Source organism: Mytilus californianus, unplaced genomic scaffold, assembly GCF_021869535.1.
Source record: "Mytilus californianus isolate M0D057914Y unplaced genomic scaffold, xbMytCali1.0.p SCAF_7, whole genome shotgun sequence".
Lineage (NCBI taxonomy): Eukaryota > Metazoa > Mollusca > Bivalvia > Mytilida > Mytilidae > Mytilus > Mytilus californianus.
In genome coordinates this window covers 55,869,537-55,896,547 of record NW_026262723.1, presented here as the reverse complement: position 1 = coordinate 55,896,547, position 27,011 = coordinate 55,869,537, and positions in this window count along the sequence as shown.

Below are 27,011 nucleotides of genomic sequence, written 5' to 3'. Positions count from 1 at the left end.
ATCATAAAATGTTACCATCAAATCGGGGAATTATGTTTCATGGTAGGTCTTTAGTAGTTTCATTTGAACTTATTCATAAATTATGTTTATTGGTTTATTGATATATGTGTTCTTTGGTGTGTAACGACACTTTAATCACGCTGGGATATTCATGGCGGCCATCTTTCATGGTTGGAGGAAGCAAGAGTGGCTGGTTAGAACTACCGATCTGCCAATTTTTTAATACCGTATGTTTGCTTCGAGATATTCTTTATTTTTTTGTTTTCGAATCTTTGTCTCGTTGAAATTTACCTAGTACACCCTTTTTATATATAAATTTTTATTGAAACACAGTTACATCCATGCCCGACATCAAAAAAAAAAAAAGAAGCGAACAAAATTTAATTTGTTTAACTGTTACCAACCAAAAACTCATCACAGATTCCAGGCTTATAATTTGTACGCCAGACGCCTCTTTCGTCTATATTAGACTCATCAGTTATATATTCCTTAAATATTGTAATTTTAATTTTGAATAAACTATCGTTTGTTGAAACAAACCACGAGAATATGTCCTTTTTAATTTGCTGTCATGTACATTTCGTACTAGAAATAGTGACACAATTTTTTATCACAAGCTTATTGTCACCAAAGAATCGTTCACAGAAATATACTATCGTCTATCATTTATTTCAAGTAAATGTCTCCAAAAAAAAAAAAAAAAAGAGGAAGTGGCATCTTCGTGCTCTTTTAAGCGGAAAGATAAAAGTCAAAATTTGATTTGATCGCTCCCTAAAAATATTTTCTGAATAATTTATGTTTGTTTTGTATTGGTGTTTTTGTGCCTTTTGGCTGAAGGTATTCGATGACTTTTCGGCAGTTTGACTTTCCTTGTAACAAAGTCGCTTTTTTAAAGATTTATTAAATATTTTTTCAGTTTGATTGTTTACTAAGTGTCAACTTGTCATGATATTGCTAGAGAAGTTATTTAGCTGCAATTTCACTCTTTTTCACACATAAAGTGGAATATAGAGCCTCGGAAATTCCAATTACAAAAACAGCAAAAAAAACATGAAAACACAGTACGCCTCATTGTTTGCATTTCAGTTCAAAAGTGACCGTCTGATCTTGGGCTTGTTTGTCTCTTCCGTGTGAGATATTTCAGAGAACATAGATTATATATATCTTGATAGGTGATGTAGAACTGCGATTGAGTGTTTAGCGTGTATATTTCGTTTGGTCTCTTTACTACTATGCAAATCATTTCATGTTGTTGTTAACCTGACTTATTCCTTATAACGAATCTATAGTTAGGGTGAATGGATTTACACAAGACTTTTCAAAGTCTAGAAGGAAATGTTCAATGGAATACCACTTATTCTCTGTAATTTTTTTGCGTCCGAAGTGCTTTCTTTACTTAACATTCAACAGAAACGCTCAATACTAAAAATTTGAAATCCAGGGGTGCATAGATATGTAGAAACGGACAAAATCTATATAACCAAAAGGGACATGTAAAGAATAGTTCATTTCATCAAACGTCAATTTTGCTCGAGGGAGTAGAAATCATTATAGTTCCCTATTTTTTTAATTTATCAATTGGTTATTTGTATGTTAGGGGTGTATTAGGGACAAGCCATTGCTAATGTTATATAAATGTTTATAGGATTATAACTATTTTCACCTACAACGATTAACCCTGTTGTGGTACGAACAAATATTATGGGAATTATTGCCTTTACATTAAGAGATGTTTTGGCCAAATTTGCTTGACATAAAAACATACGTTTCCCGGATTTGCACTTACAATAAATGGAAACCAATCAGAGAAACTGTCCTCCAAGCATTCCAAAAGCAAACCGACTTTTGAAGTTAAAATTCAGACTTATACCATTGGTTTCTATATCTTTTATTTAATTCTAAATTGTAAATTTATTCGACAGACTATCAATGTTCAGCCATCAACATATAGTAACCTATTGGACCAAAAAAAAAACAAAAAAAAAACAATTATATAATACGATCTAAGTGAAGAGAACAACTCACAAGGCTGTGACTTGCACATGTTGTATATCCACAATTTGATTTTGAGCGGTTAAACTAACACTAAACATTAAGAACCCAGCCTCTTCGATGTATTATTACTCGATGATAACAGCATTAAAAGCACAAGAACATGCAAAACACCAAAAAATAATACCGTATAGAAAATGATTGCAGTCACTGTGTTAAGTGGATATCTGCAGATATAGAAATCATGGCGTTATATGTTGATATTGGTTGCTGACATTTGTATTACTAAGACTTCATACTGCAATGTAATGAACAGTGCAAAAAGATGTGATATTGTGCAATGTCAACAATACTTCTGTAAAAAAAAAAATCTGCTTAAGACGAATAAATATCAAATTGTTTCGCTGTCCTTTCAACTATTTATATATAATATTTTATTAACCGCATTAATTCAACACCAAGCATACAATTACAACTTTCATTATCAACAAGACAATGTGGGCAATTTCTAATATGGCCTTTTTATGAATATTATAACAATAAAAAATATATTGCAAGTAGAATTTTATTTCCACAATAAAATCCAAATATTCGTTATGAATTTTAATGAACATGGCCTTTTTCTAATATTTTGTTGTCTGAACTCAACCTCATTTCTACAAAAGCATGAACACTAGAGGCGAATATACCAAAGGGACATTTAAACTCATTAGTCGAAAAACAAACTAACTAATTAATCAATGGATTTATTTAACTCCATAAGAAGTATACAATAGAAGAACACAATTAACAAAAATGACCGTGCAAGCGTTGGACGTAGTAAGGTGTTAAGAGGTCATATAAAAGTAATAAGACACTAAAAGTTTGTCTAATATGAATACCGATAACTTTGTGGTATCTTTAACTCCAAATAACACAATTATCATGCTTGGTGTTGGTTTCAGATCTGTAACAATTTATGTGAAATTTATTTATATTTAAATATGAGAAAACATAATGTGTATTAACTTGTGTTTCAGGCTGTGTAGTGGACGATTACATGTGCACCGCATCTCTTTTTACTCATACAAAATATTACGGTTGTATATGTCAAATTAAATCTGCCCGGACTCCTAATGCACACCTTTAGGATGGCGCGAAGCCAATTTTCGAATGTAATTTACCCTTTCGTGTTCATCAAGTAAAAAATTTATATTTATTTTAATTATTTAATTATGCAATATCACAGTGAAAATTGAATGCCCTTTTTAATTAGTAAATTTTATTGAAAGAGCTATTTATTGAATGATAGTGTATCAGTAGTAGTGCGTAAATTGTATTGGGAGTGTTATGAATAGAGCATGATAAGTAATATCCTAGATCTGTAGGCAGAAAGTTGACTGTAGTACAGAACGTACAATCTAAATCAAACAGCATGATATGTAATTTTCTCTAATTCTTCGTCAACTTATCCCTTTCTGCACCCATTGTATAAAAAAAATTTAATCAACGTGTGGATCGTTTGATCTCAGTTCTTCATTGGTTAAAATCCGATTATGACGTCGAATTTTCTTGCTTTCCTCTAAATTTCCTATTGTGACGGCATGAAAAAAGGCGACCATGCCTGATGACGTCACATAGAAAGAACACATCTTTTTGCTGATCATTCGTAAAGAAGAATTAGTTTGCCTGCGTATTGTTTGAAAATCATTAGAATAACAGATTCCACCACCAAATCTCGTGTAATACGATATTTATCCACTCTCGACAGTTAAATTTTAAATATTTGAAACGCTCGGCGAGCCTCGCGTTTTAAATTTGAAAATTTAACTGTCTCCAGTGGATAAATATCGTATCACACTCGATGCAGTGGTAGAATCTATATGTATACAATGGATATCAAAAGTGCTATTTTTTTTATGTGTTTCACAAAACAATTTTCGAAAGCGGTCAAAAGGTTTTTTTTATTCTTTGTTTGATTTTTCGCAATGAAATATATAAGTACACACATTCCCAAGGGCTGTCTCAAAACGAGTCGATTGGTTTTTGTTTATTATCAATATAAATAGCATGACTATATTAATTGGAACAGTTTATAAAGGACAGGAAATGATTGCTATATTTTAACAATTGAATGACAGGACATGTGTCCTAATTTCAAAATAATTTTTTAAATGGATTCAAAATGTATTTGGACAGTTTTATTTGTCTTGAGTTTCTTACATTTGGAAGTCAAAGCAGGTAATTAAACCATATTTCTTGGTTCTGAAAAATAATCATAAGTAGATACAGTCTAGTCTTAAACAAACATTTCGGACTTAACATTGTCTAAACAAAAACGGTAATACAAAATAATGCGATGTGGGATCATGACTGCCAATGAAATAACTGTCTACCCGAGACCAAAATGACGTAGTTTTTTGCATCGTATGGTTTCAAAAAGCATATAGGTTTATGTTGTTTTCCAGATATGTTCTTGTTTGAAATTGAGTACTGTTCAGACGTTTGGATTGCAGTTAATCCACTTCTCTTCTATAATTTTCAGACAATTAAGTATGTTAAAGTTCCGTACATGTGAAAAGCAACGACTTAAAAATATGAGAAACTGAACAGATCTTAATACGCTGAAAAAAACAAATTGCCTGAACAGTGCACGTGCTGAATTTGCCTACAAGATTAATTAACATGACTTAATAATGTTTTATTCAGTTTTGTTACAGCTGTTCAGATAAAAATGGCCGTTTCAAGTTTTGAAACAATCACCTTAAACGTGTATTTATTTTAATGGTTGGAGTATTTTGCAAGAAGTATATTTTGTTAGTTGATTACGGAAGATGCAATCGAAACTAAAGCTTTCAATACCGATTTCAAGCGCATGATTCCTAACGATTCTTGTAATCTATGCTATATCAGTTACATTTACACTGGATGGAAATTATCTTTGTTTTTTTGTTTGTTCCATAAACGACCAATATCAAATATTTCAAGCATATTTACGCTTAGTACTTACATTTAAGCATAGTTAAATCTATCACATGATTTTTTTTAAACTGATTTAGACATGTTAGATCCTCTGTTTGACGTTAGTTTTGGTTTATTGCTTTTCGACATTTGATACTTTTTATTTCAAATATATCTTGAGTCGAGAACCACTGGTGAGAAATACAAATCTGCATCAAATTATTACTTCAATGTCTTGTAATCTTATTCTACAAGCACCGCGTAGATGCAATTGCTTCATCACGTCATGCAATCAGGTCGTTTTATGAACTTGCATTTCATTTTCTCTAAACTAGACTAAAACATGTACAACTTTTATGATGTGATACATACCATGTATATATCTTTTTTTTTCAATTAAAATGCTTCCTAGGTCGATTATTTGTCTTTTTTTCTGGAAATATTCACTACTAATTAAAGGAATAAAACCATAGGTAAAAAATATGCCAACATCGTCCTCATTAGCTTTGATTGACGTAAATAGAGTAGCAGTACGATAACAAATGCTACGTTTACAGGTGTGTAAATTATTTATCATAATATAATATACGAGTTTCAATTGTTGTTTAGAAAAGAAGAAGAAAAAACAATAATCCTTTGACGAACCAATTAAATGTTATGCTGATGTAGATCTGCCACATTATTTTGGCAAAACCTTTAGGAGTTTTTTTTTTATTATCAATGCTCCTCAACTACTTCGTACTTTATTCATCCTTTTTAAACTTTTTGAATCGGTTTTTTTTTCTTTTGAAGGGGAAAGTCATAAAAATTAATATTTCGCATTACTCCAATTGAAGATCGATGTCTGACTTTTTTTGCATGTGCCGTGTCCAGAAAAGGAATCAACTAGCTTGAAATAGTAATATATATTAATAAACTATGTATTGACCTCCATGTGACCTTTCTGCGGTTAACAAGACTATTGTGGTGTCGAAAAAAAAACAACACCTTACATTTATAATCATATGTGTATAATATAAACTTGTTTTATTATTTACGTCAATTTCATCATGCTCATAGTAATTTTTCAAGACTGCAGTTCGCAATCGATTTATGATATAGCAAAGAAATCAAACAGTATTATTTTAGAAACAAATATTATTTTAATTAGACTCTTATTATTAACGTCAATACGTGGCTATCTAAATGTAAACTTGCAACTGCATTATATAAATTAGGGTTTTGTTTCTTACAAAAAAAATATTCACGGGCTTGTAGAGTACCAATGATTTCGATTAAGTTGGGTTTTTGATTGCCTAAGTTGGCATTGAAACTCGCTTCCCCTTTTAACAAATTTGTTAACAGATCTTCAAACATTATTTATAAGTCAATAAAGGCAACAGTAGTATACCGGTGTTCAAAAGTCATAAATCGATTGAGAGAAAACAAATCCGGGCTACAAACTAAAACCGATGGAAACAAATCAACTATAAGAGGAAAACAAAGGAACAACAGGAACACTGAAGTGCAACAAAAACAAACGCCAACATACATAGAAACGAACTATTTGATATCAACTGCCATATTGCTGACATGGTACAGGACATTTTAAGAAAAAATGGTGGGTTAATCCTGGTTTTTATGTCTAGCCAAACCTAATGACAATTTAAAAAAATATCGCTCAAATGACAACACTACGTGACAGAAATACAGCACAAACATACGCAAGAACACTCATCACAGAGAAACGCACAAACAAATGATATAATAGTCGACACAACATGCAAACCGCAGAACAACAACGAACATCTTCCATCAACGACAGACACCACAAGACATCACAAACAGTGACGCACTTACGTAACGAACATGCAATCTCGGACTTTATACAATTATTTTCACAATACCAGTCCAAACAATTTTCTTGACAATGCTGCTATTGAAAGGCTATTTTATAATTATTTGGACTACAAACACATTATCCAACCGAAACCATAACAGAAACGCAAAAAATAAATACATAAATGTTGGATGTACAAAATACCGAGACACGTCGTATAGCAATGCCAATTCACACTCGGTATAACAGTCATATTCGGGAATATGTCACGTTCGGTACTTAGCAGACAAACGACATAGATGTTAATGAGTAAAGAAGTTAAATGAGTAATGAAGTTAAAAACGATGTTTACACTAAAACAAAATAAATAGATTTATAATTATGAGTTTAAATGACTTTAGATAGCTTAAAATATGTTTCCACTATTTTGTCAACCACCATTTAGATACATATGTAAACTTGATTCAAACATCAGATAAAAATGTTCTTGGTTCATGTTTGGTTCGATAGTTAAATTAAATTTGTTCATGTCCGAACATCGTAAAGAAAGGCCGAAACGTTGATTTATCGCGACTTCATCATGCAATCCGTATATAAATTATATACAGGCATGATTTGGAATCTTCGCTTTTATTACTCAAGTGTTAATGCTCATGTATACTTCGAAAAGACAATAATAAATTTGCAATCGATCGACTAAAATATATTATCCATGTTCTGAGCTATTAATTAGAACTAATTATAAACAAATTATTCTCCCAACGTATTTCGAAAGATTCACGCAAGCTCCACACAGGCCACTCGTGATTCTGCAACGGTCAACCAACTCCACATGGTGTCCGTAGAATTTTCGAAGGGATAATCTCAACTTGGAACATTTTAGTTCAATAGTGTCCTTATAAACACCAACCCTCAATCAATGATATCATGGTAGGAAACGAAAGCTCTGGCATACTGTATCAAATGGAGATACATATCAAGGCGCTTTAGGGATGTTGCTACATAAAAATGGAAATTTCGCAATTGGAAAGCTGAAAACATCCAATGTCTCGTAAAATACCCTCATTGTTCAATTCCAGATACAAGAGATGAGGCAGACTTAACTTGATCTTTTGTATCCTTTCTGTCAGGTTCGATGGGATATGTGCGTTCAACATAGACAAAAATTAAGTATTCAGTGACTGGACATTATTGTATAGCGAAATATACAAATGAATAAATTATTTTAAAAACTCACAATGTACGCTTTTATTACGCACATGTAAAATGTTCCCCGAAATGACCGGAGGAAATTTATGTACAAACCGTTGTCTCGATTTTTCAAATTTAGTAGCCATGTTTTAAGTTAAGTAATACGACTGATTTATTCAGGCTACCAAAATAATTTCATTTCTCTGTTTATGATCCTCATATGTTGACCACCAGGAAAAGAAACAAGTGGGGTTTAACTTAATTACACGAAGATATAATTTATATATTTCCTTTCTTCCTTTATTATATTTCACAACTTCTTCGCTATGCCCGTGACTGTAGTCGCATATTATGTTTCAATGAATGTACTTTATTGTTAATGTATATGTTAAGTATTAGTTACTCTATGAAAAACTGTTGGTTAGTAAGTAGATACACGATGGGTGGGACTAAATGCACGAGAAAGCTCTGCTTTCGAGTGTGTTTTAGTCCTACCCATCGTGTATCTACATACTGACCAATCGTTTTTCATTAGGGTAAATAATATGTGCCATGGTTGGTTTTAGAATACAATAGGTCCCGTGCATTCGCTGTCGAGTATTCTTTTGTCCTGTCCATGGTGTATCTACATACTGACCAATCGTTGTTCATATAGGGTAAATAAAATGAGTAATGGTTATTAGGCCCGTGCATTCGTGGCACAGCACCTACAGTACGATGGACGTGACGGAGATAGATTTTTTAGAGGCACACTGGGACAACACTGTCGATGATGTTACTTTGTCGCAAATTTGCGATGATATAGAAAATGAAAACACCGCAGTTGAGAAGCTAGAAGATTTAAGTTTGAGTCAAATGTTGGACATGTATGAGGTCAACGCGGAGATGGATAAAACGATAGACACGCCTGGTAATTTCGATTAAATGAAGGTTGAAATAACTCCTGAAAATGTTATCGAACAGCTTGAGAAGGCGGTTGATAGTTCACATAGTTTGCGGTATTCGTTTCTCGACGATGCAAGTGTTGGAACTTTAATAAAATCTACAGAGAGCAAAAACACACAGAAAAACACCAATTGGAGTATAGCGAGTTTTAATGACTGGAGAGGTGAACGAATGATGAAAACAAATTGTGCTATTCCTGAATTGCTGAACTTCACGGCTATGGATATTAATCAGTGGTTGAGGAAATTTGCAATTGAAACTCGCCGGAAAGATGGAAAATCTTACCCTCCAAGAACACTGTATATTTTATGTGTCGGTTTATTGAGGTGTCTCAGAGAAAATGGTGTCAATTTGAACTTTTTAGATGAACGTGATTTCAGGTTTTATGAATTCAGACGCGCGCTGAGTGCAAGAATGATAGAGCTCACCGCTCAAGAGGTGGGAACTCAACAAAACAAGCCGAGCCCATATCTAAAGAAACAGAAAAACATCTCTGGGATTAGGGCCTTCTTGGGAAGACAACAGCAAAATCCATGACCAATACCATGTTCTACTATAATAGTAAGCTGTTTGGATTACGAGGGGTCTACGAGCACAAACATCTGAACGCAGACCAGTTCGACCTGGGAGTAGATCAGCGAGGGAAATACATAAATTTCAATGGGAGGGCTAGTAAAACATACAAGGGTAAGAAGATTTTCCTATAATTGTGTTGATTCAATGCATTTGATATACCATCGTTTATTCGTTAGGTTATTAATTCGCTGAAGCGAAAGACTTTTAGAACTGTCTGTGTTTATCGGTGCTGATAACAGGAAAATACCGAGAAAAGGAAAATTGAAAAACGGGTGGGGGGGGGGGGGGCATGTATGTTTTCGAAAATAAGACAAACAAATAATCCGCCAGTAATTGGGGAACAAACTTCAGTCAAAAAAGTTAAATTTGAAAATGAAAAAAAAAATGAAAAAAAAAAACGAATTCCTCCCCCCCCCCTCCCAAATCACACACATTTTATAGGTTAGATCAGTGGTCGGTCCCTTTACATATATTTTATTTAAATTATAGAGTATGTGGTAAATGAATTAAACAGTATTGGTAACTACAAAAGAATGCCTAGTGAGGGTAAATTAACCTCATACTGTATTTTTAACCGGGTGAATGAGCCACGGGGGGGGGGGGGGGGTCACTTCGGTTAAAAGTAGGTACAGGTGTGCCGGTGGGATTTGAAAAACACCCCATTCATAAAATGCCTAAGACCAAAAATCCCACCCATTCATATATTTTTGCATAGAAATATGACCCATTCATATATTTATCTGTTTATGCATAACAATTTTTATCTATAGTGCGTAATAAGATTCTGTGAGGGAATTCGATGTTTGCTATATCATGGTTCACTTAAAGGCAGTTTATGACAACACCAATAATCCATATCCCTTTAATTTATAAAGAAATATCCCATATCCCTCAAACAAAATCGTCAAGTATCCATCAAATTTCAGAATCAAAATAATCCATATCCCTATAAATAAAACAGAAAATAATCTGTAATGCTAAAATAAAAATGGCAAATAATCAATATCCCTAAAACCCCTATACAACACTCACAAATAGCTCGACAACAATATTCATTTTGATAAGTATACATATAACCAAACAAACGTGTTTTTATTTAATTTGTTGGATTTATTTTGTAATTTCATGTTATTTCATTCTTTTACACCAACGCGGACCTCAACGAAAACACCCATTTTTTGTATTCGGGTAGATTCCTCCATTCTAAGGAGCACCCTCATAAATGAGTTGAGGCAAGCAGGACATCCGTTGAATTCCTTCATGGATTGCTTTTTGTTTCCCTAACAGTTTGACATCGAGCCCGACGCGCCCAGTCTATTGGCCAAAGTGTATTTTATAGAAAGTAGAAATCATAATTGCCGCGTCTTAATCGATGCATGCGCTTATAGACTACTGGCTTGAAAAGTAGATAAATATCTGAATGAACTATATTAATGTTTACTTTTCTATTTTTTTTTATTGAAGGTGGACTTAACCAACGCCATTTATCCGCCAAGAACATCAAACACTACTTCCAGAATGATGAGCTTTATGAGATTTACGAATACTACTTCCAGTTGGTCGGCAGTTTAAAAGGAAATTGCTTTTACAGAAGACCGTTAGATTCGAAAAATGGTGTAAAATGTGGTGAACAACCTATTGGTGTAAACAAGCTTTCCTCCATCATGAAAACCATGTGTGCTGACGCAGGCGTTGAGGGTTATGTCACGAATCAATCAGGAAAACGTACTTGTGCCACAACGTTGTATCAAGCGGGGATACCCGAGCAGGAAATCATGAACAGAACTGGGCACAGGTCGGTCGAAAGTGTAAGGAATTAAAAGCGCTGCTGACGATATGCTTAAAGATATTTCAAATGTTTTGGAACCGGAGGCGATGCCCGTGAAAAAATGAGATGTGAAACCGTGACCTCTCCTTCCATGCCTTCTGAGAATGAAACCGTATCAAATATTGATATTCCATGTGGTGCGCACAGTACCTTTAGTGGATGTGTGTTTCATTTTGGAGCTCAGAAGTGAATGAAATGCTAATTGTGGGATAAGAATGTGTTTGGGATTATATATTGAGGTGATACGTATGTTTACTATGAATTTATGCTGGTGCCGATTACAAGGAAGTAATTTTGTGTGATTAATATAAAGTGCGATTTCGTTAAATTTTCGACCATGCGTGTGATGATTGTGCTTGAACTAACGGATCAAATTTTGTTCAAGTATTAATAAACAAAATATAAGTCCCACTACAGTTTCTATTTCATTGTTATATTCCAAGCAATCAAAGTTGACGGGGGTATATAAGAATCACCGGGTCAGTCTGTATGTCTGTCCGTTAGTCCTTCCTTCCTTCCCTCTTCCGTCTGTCAGTCTGTCTGTCTGTACATGTAACTTGTAAGCACCCATAAACAGATGCACGGATTTTAATGAATCTTTACAAAACAATATCATATATTATACTATGTGTAGGTTTGCACGAAGAAATATTAATTCGGAGAAAGAAGCGATCCGGGGTTCTAGTTTGTAAACATTTCGTTTGAAAAAGAGTGAGGTATACGTATACACCACTGTTTACAAAACTTTCGATTGGTTAGCCAATTGTAGGCTTTGTATAAAGCAGTGGGTTTGTATGTAGATACCTCACTGTTTTTTCAAGGGACATTTGCTGCAGCCATGGTACATTATATAAAGTCAGGGATTTCGTTACCACAAATTAATCAAAACGTTTACTATATTTACCATAATTTGCAGATTTTCTTAGGAACCTGGCTGTACCTGTAGATTTCGTATTGAAAAGGGAAATAACATCCTACATTTTTACTGGGATATTGCTTATGAAGTCGGTAAAATTAGAAACGATCCATGTTAACTCATTGATCTTTTGAAAAAACGTATTCTTAAAGGTTATCAATCTAACATCATAGTGAAATCTTAAAATATTGTACTAACATTGATTTTGTTTTTAATAATTTAAAACATAATATAACTAGATATATATTGATATAAATGAAAAGTTTTGAGTAGTCATGATCCAACATACTGTTTACTTATATTTTGGCATTACACAAGGTCATGCGTTTTTCATATTGTTTATGGCGTCCTTACACTAGATTCGTTGGATGTGTACTGATTGATATTTTTGTCTAGCAAAACACGATTTTTTCATTAATTAGGTCTTTCCACTTTTCTGTGGAAAGACCTATTGTATTTGTTCTGATTATTATTATTAGGTCTTTCCACTTTTCTGTGGAAAGACTTATTGTATTTGTTCTGATTATTATTTTTTTCTTCCGCCAAATTTTGTCCTCGCGGAAAATTTTTGTTTCGCAATATGTCGCTCAGATATTTCTTATATAGTATCATACAGTTTATGCACTTTTTATTTTCACACATTCTAAGCCGAACAATTTTCTTTGTAAGAGTTATCTCCCTATTTACTGTTTATCAAGTGTGTGCATCTCCTTCGTAACAAAAAAAGATATCGACAAAATTCTTTTTCTAAATTGTTCGTTACATCCTCAAAATTTTTTTGGCTAATTTAGATCGAAGCGATTCGATGAAATTTTATAGGAGTTATCTACCTTTACCAAATAAATTTGTCGGTATGTTTTTTTAACTCATAAGCCGTTAATCGTATAACCATGGAATCTTTTTATTCGAGGTCCTAACTTAGAATATGAGGTCAAGGTCAAAGGTCAAGGTCAAGTTCTCAATTTTGACTTTTCCTTGTTTTTGCATTTTCTCCAACACTTTTAAAGATATATATAAAAGAACAAGTGCAAAATGTTTGCTTTATTGTAATGAAGAAATGTTACATTTGGTTTGAAACAATCTAATGGCATCTTATATGAGTTAGTGCCCCTGAAATGTCTAATTATAAGGTTAATTGATTATTACTTCAACTTGGTTCATTATAAAGCCATATGACCTTTTACAAAAGGTTAGGTGACATATGACCTTGAAAAATGACAACCGGAAGTGACCTTCAGAAAGCCGGAAGTATCCATTTTTGCACTTTCTTCATGGAAAAGTACTCAGAATCCATATATTTTGTAATTTTAATACATTAACTTCTCACTAAAGACTAGAAATGACTTTCGATAAACCGGAAGTGGCCAAATATCTCCTGGTTTAAAGGCAAAAGTATATAGAAACTATATTTTTGGAATCAGTGTAAAAGAAACTATCATATGAGACCGGAAGTGACATTTACTTCACCGGAAGTAGCTAATTATCTCCTTTATTTCACTCAGACGTATATAGAAACCACTAATTTATCGCATCAGTATGAAGAAACTGATGAGATGCCAATTTTAACTTTGAGTAAACAAGAACTAGCTTCTTTTCAATTAATTTGATAATTGCTGTGGAAAGACCTTCAATTGTTCTCTGAACAATTTGTTTTTAATTTAAATTTTTTTTCTTCATCCGCCAAACCCTTTTCTTGCGGTAATAAGTTGTTTCGCAAGATGTCGCTTAGATATTTTGGATATTATATCGGACAGTTATTGCGCTTTTAAAACTTATCTTTTTTAGCCAAAGTCTTTTTCATTGTAAGAGTTATCCCCCCAAACACTGTTTTTTTTGTGAGTGTATCTCCTCCGTAACCAAAAAAGATATCGACAAAATTATTTTTCCTGCTTGTTCGTTATATCTTCAGGAATTTTTGGCTGATTTGAATCGAAGCGATTCGGTGAAATCTTATAGGGGTTATCAACCTTTACCAAATAAATTTGTCGTTATCACTAGTAACTCGAATTTAGCTTGAACGGACAAAAACGCATTAACGGCATTTAAAAAAGATTAATGAAAATTGAATAAAGATTGACAAAAATTAAAAATTATTTTTAATGCATTTCAATCCATATCAAATCATTTTAATACCAGTCAAATAGATTCCCTTGCGGTCATTCAAGTTTGAGATGTGGTTAAACTGCGTCAAACTAATTAGCCACGCCCCCGTTAAACGGAATCAAACTGATGTTAAGTCCTTTTAAACTTTAAAGTGTCCGCCTTTTTGTAAGGTAAATCACTCAAGCGGTACAGCATCCGCGTGTATCTATCGTTTAACCGTTCCGAGCGTTATCGATTTTAGTCAGAAAAGTAAAAATGTACCTCTTACAAATATTCACATTAAAATTAAATAATGAAATACATGTGTAAACTAAGTTTTTTATAGTTAATGATGCCAGATTTTTAAAATGCAGCGAAAAGTATAATTAGTTCTTTTTTTTTATTTGTAAACACGCAGCAGCTCTTGAGATAAAAAAAAACTGTGACTGTGATAAAACAAATTATTTTGCTTGAAATAAAACGAGAAAGCTGGTAGTTATTTAATAGCCAATAAAGGGACCAAAATGAGCATGTTTGATGAATGCCAATGGATATTGTACGCAAACATTAATCTATATGAAGGTATCGTCTGATCAAAAATGTAATTTCGTCGAAAATATGCAATAATATTTGCCACGGTACGTTAAGCAAATTTAATTGAACCAATTCCGTCCCGAACTTTTAAAAATTCACATTAAAACATATCTTTTTTTTTTGGTCTAATTCGCCTGGAAAATTAAAATTTCGTTTAGCTTAAACAGTTTTGAATGCGCCCCGTACTCGTATACCGGATACCAAATATACATGAACACTGTTTGTCTTGAGTCTGGTAGTGCTCTGCAAGTCATTACCAAATTCATACATGTAAAACTATATAATTTTACTCATCTGCCTTCAACACAAAGTCTTGGCTAACACCGAACAGCAAGCTATAAGGTGCCCAAAAATGACCAGTGTAGAACCATTCAAACGGAAAAACTAACGGTCTATATATTCGACTTTTGAAATACATAATCAAACAACAACCACTAAACAGCAGGTTAGGGCAAATGCAAACAAATGCAGCGGAGTTCAAAAGCCAAAATACACGAATAATTCTCGAGACTTAAGTGACATTGTTTTAATAAGATCAGAACCTTACATGTGTTAATTTTAAAGCAAAAGATATAAGTTTGTGAGAAAAATATTGACGTACCAATTCTAATAGCTAAGAAAATTTCCTTTTGCTAAACGATGATAACACTTTAACATTTTGGTGTACCTTATAATTCATAATCTATTTCTGAAACGACTTCTCGCCTTGAACATGTATGAAATGTTTGCCAATGGACGTTAAACAACCATTCATCAATCATTCAAATTGTGCTTAAAAAATGAATTAAGCCACAAGTGTATCCATCAATGAGTGCTGTTGTTTGTTTGTATATTTAACATATACTGAATTCGTTTTTGTCCAGAATTATATTCCTTAGAAGAGTTCAAGTATGTAAATAAATTCATAGGGTATCATGTGCTAGTTGAAATTTTTCAGTGAAATCAGTATTGTATGTCCAACGTTCTTTCATGCATATCAAATGTTGTATCCACTTTTTGCTGTTCGTAGTCTGTTAGTCCTCGGTCTCCAAACTTTAGCACACACTTATGTAATGACCAATCTCGAAAGGGGGAACATTTTTTTTTATTAAAAAAAAAACTAAAACAATTTCTATATTCTATCATTCAATTAACCGATGTACATCTAAGATTTTCAACTATAGACATGATAGATGTTGAATTAAAAAAACCAATAATAAGTCCCAATGTATTTTTATGGCAAACATATCTAATGGGTTATTTTCTCATGTAAAATAATTATTTTTTCATTTTTTCAAGATAATAGTGTTATCAGATATGTTCTTTGACACGTGTCTTACGGGTCACCGATTTTCGGCAAAATCAAAGAAAATCAGCAAGTGCCTAAACATTAGTTTTAAGAATGTTGATGCTGTATTAATATATGGAACATGTCTTCATACCAAAATAGAGTACTCACATTTAATTTTCTTGTAAATGAAAGTGGGAATGAATATGGGGATAATGGACGTCATACTCAACTCCGAAATATATAAAAGAAACTTAAATTAAAATTATACAAGACTAACAAAGGCCAGAGGCTCCTGAATTGTGACAGGCCCAAAAATGCGGCGAGGTTAAACATATTCATATTCTTTTTTCGAATTGTCTTTTTTTGTGAAATTATTCAGCAACAAATTAATCTATTTATTTTTAATACAATGAAACAAGATTTTTTTAACGAAATGAAGTAATTTTTTCGTCCCTTATATTCAAAGGAAATAAACAATTTGTCAAAAAAAAAAAAAAAAAAAAAATCCGCCCATCCTTCTCTTCACCCCTCCCCCCACCCCCCCCCCCCCCGCCCCTTTAAATCAAGAAAAGAATGAATTGACATTTTATTAAGAATAAATGTAAAATCATAGATAAACTGCTATGATATTCTTATTAAGATCTACATTTTAACAGATTCGGGGACTAATATTTCTCTAAAAGCCCATGCATACACTAATATTTGTGTGTTTTTTGTTTCAAGTTGTTTCAATTATCATTTACATGTATGAGGCTATAAATGGGACCACCATTTATAAGTATATGAATGGGGTTTACAGATTTGAGAATTATGGGGAAACTAAGTTAATAAGAAGCGAGGCAAAAAAAAACTAGATAACAGAATATAGAGGTGGTGTAACCCGAATAATTCAGTCGTTATATTCCGCTGATCTACGATTACTACATAAATTCACAATTTTATGAATGTTGACTTTGATAGAAATAGTTTTTATACGCCCGTCAATTTTTGACGGGACGTATTATGGTATACAAATGTCCGGTGTCCGTCTGTCCGTCCGTCTGACTGTCCCGCGTAAACATGTCGCACCGTAACATCAGAACGACTTATCCAAATTTTATGAAACTTAACATAGTTGTTTCTTATGATGGTCAAACGATCTGTATACTTTTTGGTAAAAATAAGATTAAAACTTTTTGAGTTACGGGACTTAGTAACTAAAACAGGTGTGTGTTTTTTTTCACATGTCGCACCGTATCTCAAAAACAATTTATGATTATTGCTTAAAACTTTACACACTTCTTAGTTATATTAATCTTAGGATCTGTATACTTTTTGGTGATGATTCAAAATTTTATTTTAGAGATATTGAGTATTTTGTTAAAAAAGGGGGAGGGGTTTTTCACATGTTGCGCCGTATCTCAAAAACGATTTATGATTATTGCTTAAAATTTTACACACTTCTTAGTTATATTAATCTAAAGATATGTATACTTTTTGGTTTTGATTCAAAAGTTTATTTTTGAGATATTGATTTTTTTGTAAAAAAGGGGGTTTACGCATGTCAGACCGTATGTCAGAAACTATTTATGATTATTGAATAACAATTCACACACAAGACGACGGGCGTATCATGCGCTCATGGCGCAGCTGTTTATTTGAAAATATTTTATCGAACTTTAATATCGTAATCTGTAAAGTTCAACGAGACTTTTTGTACCTTTTTGCATGGACTGTCTCGGATATAACGATAACGCAAATCACGTGTATTAAACATGGTATAGGCCCAGGAGGATATCATTTCATTATCACTTCCTAATATCCAATCCACAGACACGAGTCACACGACATCCCCGTATCTTCTAATTGTACTAGTATACGAATTACCAACAAATTTGGCATTTACCAGTTGTTGACGCTAGTACGAAAATGAATAGTTAAGTTCTAATTATTATTATTTCAAATGTCAAAAACACTTTAAGTATTATAACAGATCATCTAAAAATCAAACTAAATAAGAAGTATCACAGCTCAGATCGGCCAATGTCACTCATTAGGACTTATAACTAATTGAAATACTGACACATTGCTTATAGTTTGCCTAACGCTAATTTGAATCGTAAGATGTTACTGATTTAAAAACTTGTAGTATCAAAATTGAATTGCATAAATTAAAAAGAAATACATTGTGTATCTAAAGTATTTTCATCAGCTTTCCGGATGACCCTAATAATATTTACCTTTCAAATGATTTTTCTACAGAAGGTTATATATCTTCTCTCTGGTCACTAAATTGCCCTAAAGCTAAAAGTCACCGTCAGATGTATAGCAGAAGGCAAAAAACGCTTAGTTGTTAATTTCTGTGTTATTTGGTCTCTTGACGAGAGATTATACCACATCTCCTTATTTTTTTAGATTTGTTTGTGTTCAATGTGCAAACAATGCAAAAACATATTATATAGTATCTTTAAAATGAAACGGTGTGTAGAAATACCGCAAAGGACTTCTTAGTGCACTAAGGACACAAAAACGATGTTTTAAGATCACAAAGAACATGGATATAAGTATATAACTCATAAATATAAAGTTTGGTATCAATAGATATTGTAATTTTGAAGTAAAATGACTTTTTAATCAGCGCGTGCCACTCGGCACGTGACCAACGTCTTATTGCAAATTCCAATCATTAAGTTCAATCAACCATATCCAAATAACAATCGTCTTTTGATCGTTACTAATTGATTAATTAATGATAGTTGTTGAATAAACCTAACAGTTTAGGATGTTATAATTTCAAGCTGATGAAAGAAAAATTAAAAACTGAATTTTATGTTTACTTTGCCTTTGTTTTATTTTGTTTTCAAGGAAATTGCTTTAATAAACTTGTTTTTTTTTTAAGAAACCTGTTTTGAGAAAGAAATTGAGAAAAAAAATGCTTCTGAGATTTCATTTCCACATTTACAACTCTATAGTTTACATACTATCATTATACCTTGAAAGACATTTGAGAGTAAAACATATTCTTCAAAACCCGATTATAGAAGTGATATAGAAATTAAGACTTCAAGAGGTTAATATTGTTTTCAAAAAGAGAATAATCATATTAAATTGTCTTCTATGAAAGTTACCTTTATTACGGATGTCATTGTTTTTTTATTGTCATTCTCCGCCATATGTGTATTTTGTATAATTATAAAATTCAATTATGTTATTAAAATAACACTGATGCATTTAAAAAATAATGTAAACCATATATTCTTGCTCCTAAATAAAACTCTTATAATCTTATCCTTAGTAAATCTAGTATGTGTACCTATTAAAAGTATTTCGGTTGAACAAAATTACCGTTCTATAACTAAAATTTGGCCCAGTGATTTCAGAGGCGAAGATTTTTTGTAAAAGCTAACGACGACGGACGCAAGATGAGCTAAAAATAAGAGTAGAAAATACGATATTACATAGAAGTAAAAAATATAACAGACAGAAATACAAAAAGCACCATATAACTGCATTTATCATGTTTATAAAATATTTCAGGTCTGCAAAAACATCACTATCAATCAAGCATATAAAAAAACCAGTTTCTTCTACTTAGAATATTACAGCAGGTCTTGTCAACCACACCAAAAACAGTACTTTTAAAAAGATGTATAAACTTATCATCATCAGATAAAATATTAAAATCACCATCACTTCTTTTGACTTCATAAAATAAACTTTCACGTAAATCTGCATATAAAGGACAGTCTAATATAATATGTTTCTCATCTTCAATTTTACATGCTTAATCAGTATACAAAGTGGATTCTAAACAGTCAAGGTTTTTCGAATTTCGGGATGTCGGGATTTAACTTTTTTTCAAATTCGGGACTTCGGGATTTCATGTTTCTAAGCCCGGGATTTCGGGATCAGGACCCCTCCGACCCCCCCCCCCCCCCCCCCCCCCCCTCCCCTCACAAAAGATATGATCATAAAATTTAAAATAATGTATTTTTACAAAGTCTATTTCTATATGCCATATCCTTTGTGAAAGTTGTATCATTCCATCAGGTCCTTAGTGCACATTTTTCTTCTTAGTGTACGAAGGAGGTCCTTTGCGGTATTTCTACGAATGTGCTGCCTTGGAGCCTTTATATCAGGAGACTGAATTAACGAGAGCTTCTAAACACCAACTAGGCCGCCTTTGTGCACTAAGCTCCTTTAACTGGGCCAAGCCCATGATGGGATAGTGTTATGAATAAAAAATAAACGTACCGTCAAATGTAGTTTTTCCACAAGATATTATATTATCTGATGTTGTTTGTCAAACAAATCAATCAACAAAGAAGCATGGATATTGAGGACTTGTATAACACTTGTACATAAGTTTAATAATGACAACTATCCATTTTGTTATAAAAAACATATGCATATTTTTTAATTTGAGGTTTCATATGACTTTAAGATCAATACCTCTTTATCTCTTCTTATTACGAAAACACAAAAATTATTTTTTTTTTGTTTGAAGTTATTTCTTAAAGATTTATTGGATCAATTAACAAGGTGATTAGACATTACACAAGAAGAGCGCGTGCCACATTAAAATAATAACATATTTTTTTAAATTTTAAATAAGGAATCGTTTTGAAACTTATTTTTTATTAAGTTTTTGAAAAAAGTCATATTAATGGAAATTAGTTAAAAAGTCACAGTTCAAAGTCATAAAGAAGTGTTTCGTGTAGAAATGTTTTCGAAAGTCTAGTTTGTTCATAATTTCTCTATGTAAAACGGTTTTGTAAACTTCTTTAAATAAATTCGGATCTTCCCTCATCTGATCACCAGCATGGCTGAAGAAATTGTTCCCAGATGTATTGTGAGGTGACACGTCCAGGTATTCAAGCGATTTCCTGTCGGACTTTAAAACTCTTATTACACAATTACATAAAGCAAGTTGGTGCATCACTTGACCTCTGAGGGTATTGATCAGTGTACACGGCCGATAACTTGTAACTTTCCATTTTGAAAATATCAGGTGTAATATACATCTTTGTCTTGCGTGTCCGATAGCGATATACTATAGTCATTACTTATACGCTTGTTTATAAATAACGTTTCTGGTGTTAAGAATGATATTTATGAAAATCTTAATAATTCCTCAAAAAAGATCTGATAAAATAAAAATCTATTTACATATTTTCCAAGGGTATATACTCGTTGTCAATAGATATGGACATTTGAAACATACAAATTATAAATGATTTCACAAAATGTACGCACTTGTCGATCATTGGTTTATACGCCTTGAAAGAATGTTATGGAACTATAATAATAATAGATAGTCTCAATTTAGAATATATACATGTATATACATATTGAATATACGAGAGAAACATTCAAAACCAATCTGATATAAAAACAGGTCGAAGTATTACTCGCTTTAATTTGGTTCGTCGAAGTTATGGACAAAGTAAAATTACAGATTTATTTTACGGTTAGATTATTTCGAACAGTTTAAGAAATTCGTCATCATCACAATTGTTGGGTATAATCAGAGACATATGTCTAATGTATAATAATGTGAACATGGTTCTAATAGTACCTTGTGTCAATTTTCCTGTTCCGACATGCATGTTATATATATGCCACTGGACGTACATTAATGATCCCCAAAAAGAATTTCTGAATAATATGATTTATGATAGTTTGTATGAGTGTAACCATTGTAACCAATGTAACCATTATGTCAATGGGGGTTACAAAACAAGGTAACTCAATTATGGTGCAAATTTTGTGCCTTATATACCTTTTCTGCTCTCTGGTCGGATTGTTGTCGGACACATTTTCTATTTCCATTCTCCATTTTATTCAACTGGTTGCATGCATTTTTGTTTTATCTCTCTCTGATGTTTTCGCAGAATTAATCTAAATATTCTAAAGAAGACATTTACCTCTTTCTTCTAAAACTTTTAGCATTAAAACCTAATTGCATGAAATTGAATTAGTATGTTATTATCAGTTTTATCACTTTTTCGGATGAACTTTATAATATTGACCCAGGAAATGATTTTTGACAGAATTTTATATATTGTAGAATTTGTTCTTTTTATCGACACATTAATTGATTATTTGCTTCCGTAAAATGTTATTTTTCGCGACGTCAAACTGTGAAATATCGGGGGAAAATGCATCTTTTCGAGATTTAACCATTAGCTTAAAAACGAGAACATGGACCCCCTCTTTTTAAAAATGGCGTTTGGCAAGATACTGTATGAAGACAGAGACATATAATACAATTCGGCGTTTTACGTTTCCGCATTTTGGCACTACGTTTCCGCATTAAAATTCTTACGTTTCCGCATTTTTATAGTACTCTTTTCCGCATTGTTTTTACATTGATTTTATTAAAGGTTATTTACGTTTCCGCATTTAAATTTTTAATGTATCCCCCCCCCCTTTTACTCACCAACTGGGTGGAAGTAGGACTTCGAGCAGGATAAGTCTTTATGACTAAAATGAAACTACAAATGTATCAACTTAAAATGATAAAAATCACACATGGTCATATATCAATTAAAAGGCAATGTTCAGCACTAAAAGTTTATATATATTTCAAGCGTCAGTATACTATTATACAGTACATGTAGCACAGTTTAAAGCGGTAAACTTGTAGCCAACTGACTTTATAAAGTCTAACCTCGTATTCTATTCTCTACCATACTTGACAAACTGTTCGGATACGAATTCAGCACGTTCGCGATCATTTTTACGATCTGATGCTATTGCTGATAAAGACCGAATTTTGATGTAAATTGTTGTTTGGATCTTCTGCAAAACGTCCATAAAAATAAATATAATTGTGTGACATGGATAGAACTGGGAGAAACGATTCCGGCCCAGTTGTGGTTCTTTTGGTATCTGTGTCGGGAGGAGATGACCATATTTGATAATAAAGTCTTATACCGATATATCATTATTACCATTTTTTACAGGTGAAATACAGGTAAAAATGCTGAAAAGTGGTATCTATTTATTTCGGAAAAGTAATGCACGAAAATGTGGAAACGTGAACTGGATTTTTGCTAAAAATGCGGAAACGTTATACACCCATACAATAACTATATGTCTCTGATGAAGATCATTCGTTCCAACTTTTATGAAGAAATAACCGACTTTTTTTCAACTAGATAAATAAACAACAAAAATGCCGTTTTTTTTTTCTTCTAAAATCAATTTCTTTCTTTAACAAAAAGGATTTTTGATAAGGATTGTTACACAAATGTAGAGCCCAATTTTGTAACGAAGATATTCCTTATCTCTTTACCGAAATCCGCATATGTTTATCTTTTGAAACGAAATTTAAGGAGACAGAAATGTTCAAGAAACCGAAATTTTTAGTAAATGTCGAAAACTTCAAACCCGTTTATCTTTAAAATTCAACACATGAAGATATAGATATAGTTTTTATTACATATTCAAGTTGATTTTGTAAAAATTAGCTTGTATGTGAACTTTTATAAAAACCATTGTCTTTTTTTGTGAAATTATTCAGCAACAAATTAATCTATTTATTTTTAATACAATGAAACAAGATTTTTTTAACGAAATGAAGTAATTTTTTCGTCCCTTATATTCAAAGGAAATAAACAATTTGTCAAAAAAAAAAAAAAAAAAAAAATCCGCCCATCCTTCTCTTCACCCCTCCCCCCACCCCCCCCCCCCCGCCCCTTTAAATCAAGAAAAGAATGAATTGACATTTTATTAAGAATAAATGTAAAATCATAGATAAACTGCTATGATATTCTTATTAAGATCTACATTTTAACAGATTCGGGGACTAATATTTCTCTAAAAGCCCATGCATACACTAATATTTGTGTGTTTTTTGTTTCAAGTTGTTTCAATTATCATTTACATGTATGAGGCTATAAATGGGACCACCATTTATAAGTATATGAATGGGGTTTACAGATTTGAGAATTATGGGGAAACTAAGTTAATAAGAAGCGAGGCAAAAAAAAACTAGATAACAGAATATAGAGGTGGTGTAACCCGAATAATTCAGTCGTTATATTCCGCTGATCTACGATTACTACATAAATTCACAATTTTATGAATGTTGACTTTGATAGAAATAGTTTTTATACGCCCGTCAATTTTTGACGGGACGTATTATGGTATACAAATGTCCGGTGTCCGTCTGTCCGTCCGTCTGACTGTCCCGCGTAAACATGTCGCACCGTAACATCAGAACGACTTATCCAAATTTTATGAAACTTAACATAGTTGTTTCTTATGATGGTCAAACGATCTGTATACTTTTTGGTAAAAATAAGATTAAAACTTTTTGAGTTACGGGACTTAGTAACTAAAACAGGTGTGTGTTTTTTTTCACATGTCGCACCGTATCTCAAAAACAATTTATGATTATTGCTTAAAACTTTACACACTTCTTAGTTATATTAATCTTAGGATCTGTATACTTTTTGGTGATGATTCAAAATTTTATTTTAGAGATATTGAGTATTTTGTTAAAAAAGGGGGAGGGGTTTTTCACATGTTGCGCCGTATCTCAAAAACGATTTATGATTATTGCTTAAAATTTTACACACTTCTTAGTTATATTAATCTAAAGATATGTATACTTTTTGGTTTTGATTCAAAAGTTTATTTTTGAGATATTGATTTTTTTGTAAAAAAGGGGGTTTACGCATGTCAGACCGTATGTCAGAAACTATTTATGATTATTGAATAACAATTCACACACAAGACGACGGGCGTATCATGCGCTCATGGCGCAGCTGTTTATTTGAAAATATTTTATCGAACTTTAATATCGTAATCTGTAAAGTTCAACGAGACTTTTTGTACCTTTTTGCATGGACTGTCTCGGATATAACGATAACGCAAATCACGTGTATTAAACATGGTATAGGCCCAGGAGGATATCATTTCATTATCACTTCCTAATATCCAATCCACAGACACGAGTCACACGACATCCCCGTATCTTCTAATTGTACTAGTATACGAATTACCAACAAATTTGGCATTTACCAGTTGTTGACGCTAGTACGAAAATGAATAGTTAAGTTCTAATTATTATTATTTCAAATGTCAAAAACACTTTAAGTATTATAACAGATCATCTAAAAATCAAACTAAATAAGAAGTATCACAGCTCAGATCGGCCAATGTCACTCATTAGGACTTATAACTAATTGAAATACTGACACATTGCTTATAGTTTGCCTAACGCTAATTTGAATCGTAAGATGTTACTGATTTAAAAACTTGTAGTATCAAAATTGAATTGCATAAATTAAAAAGAAATACATTGTGTATCTAAAGTATTTTCATCAGCTTTCCGGATGACCCTAATAATATTTACCTTTCAAATGATTTTTCTACAGAAGGTTATATATCTTCTCTCTGGTCACTAAATTGCCCTAAAGCTAAAAGTCACCGTCAGATGTATAGCAGAAGGCAAAAAACGCTTAGTTGTTAATTTCTGTGTTATTTGGTCTCTTGACGAGAGATTATACCACATCTCCTTATTTTTTTAGATTTGTTTGTGTTCAATGTGCAAACAATGCAAAAACATATTATATAGTATCTTTAAAATGAAACGGTGTGTAGAAATACCGCAAAGGACTTCTTAGTGCACTAAGGACACAAAAACGATGTTTTAAGATCACAAAGAACATGGATATAAGTATATAACTCATAAATATAAAGTTTGGTATCAATAGATATTGTAATTTTGAAGTAAAATGACTTTTTAATCAGCGCGTGCCACTCGGCACGTGACCAACGTCTTATTGCAAATTCCAATCATTAAGTTCAATCAACCATATCCAAATAACAATCGTCTTTTGATCGTTACTAATTGATTAATTAATGATAGTTGTTGAATAAACCTAACAGTTTAGGATGTTATAATTTCAAGCTGATGAAAGAAAAATTAAAAACTGAATTTTATGTTTACTTTGCCTTTGTTTTATTTTGTTTTCAAGGAAATTGCTTTAATAAACTTGTTTTTTTTTAAGAAACCTGTTTTGAGAAAGAAATTGAGAAAAAAAATGCTTCTGAGATTTCATTTCCACATTTACAACTCTATAGTTTACATACTATCATTATACCTTGAAAGACATTTGAGAGTAAAACATATTCTTCAAAACCCGATTATAGAAGTGATATAGAAATTAAGACTTCAAGAGGTTAATATTGTTTTCAAAAAGAGAATAATCATATTAAATTGTCTTCTATGAAAGTTACCTTTATTACGGATGTCATTGTTTTTTTATTGTCATTCTCCGCCATATGTGTATTTTGTATAATTATAAAATTCAATTATGTTATTAAAATAACACTGATGCATTTAAAAAATAATGTAAACCATATATTCTTGCTCCTAAATAAAACTCTTATAATCTTATCCTTAGTAAATCTAGTATGTGTACCTATTAAAAGTATTTCGGTTGAACAAAATTACCGTTCTATAACTAAAATTTGGCCCAGTGATTTCAGAGGCGAAGATTTTTTGTAAAAGCTAACGACGACGGACGCAAGATGAGCTAAAAATAAGAGTAGAAAATACGATATTACATAGAAGTAAAAAATATAACAGACAGAAATACAAAAAGCACCATATAACTGCATTTATCATGTTTATAAAATATTTCAGGTCTGCAAAAACATCACTATCAATCAAGCATATAAAAAAACCAGTTTCTTCTACTTAGAATATTACAGCAGGTCTTGTCAACCACACCAAAAACAGTACTTTTAAAAAGATGTATAAACTTATCATCATCAGATAAAATATTAAAATCACCATCACTTCTTTTGACTTCATAAAATAAACTTTCACGTAAATCTGCATATAAAGGACAGTCTAATA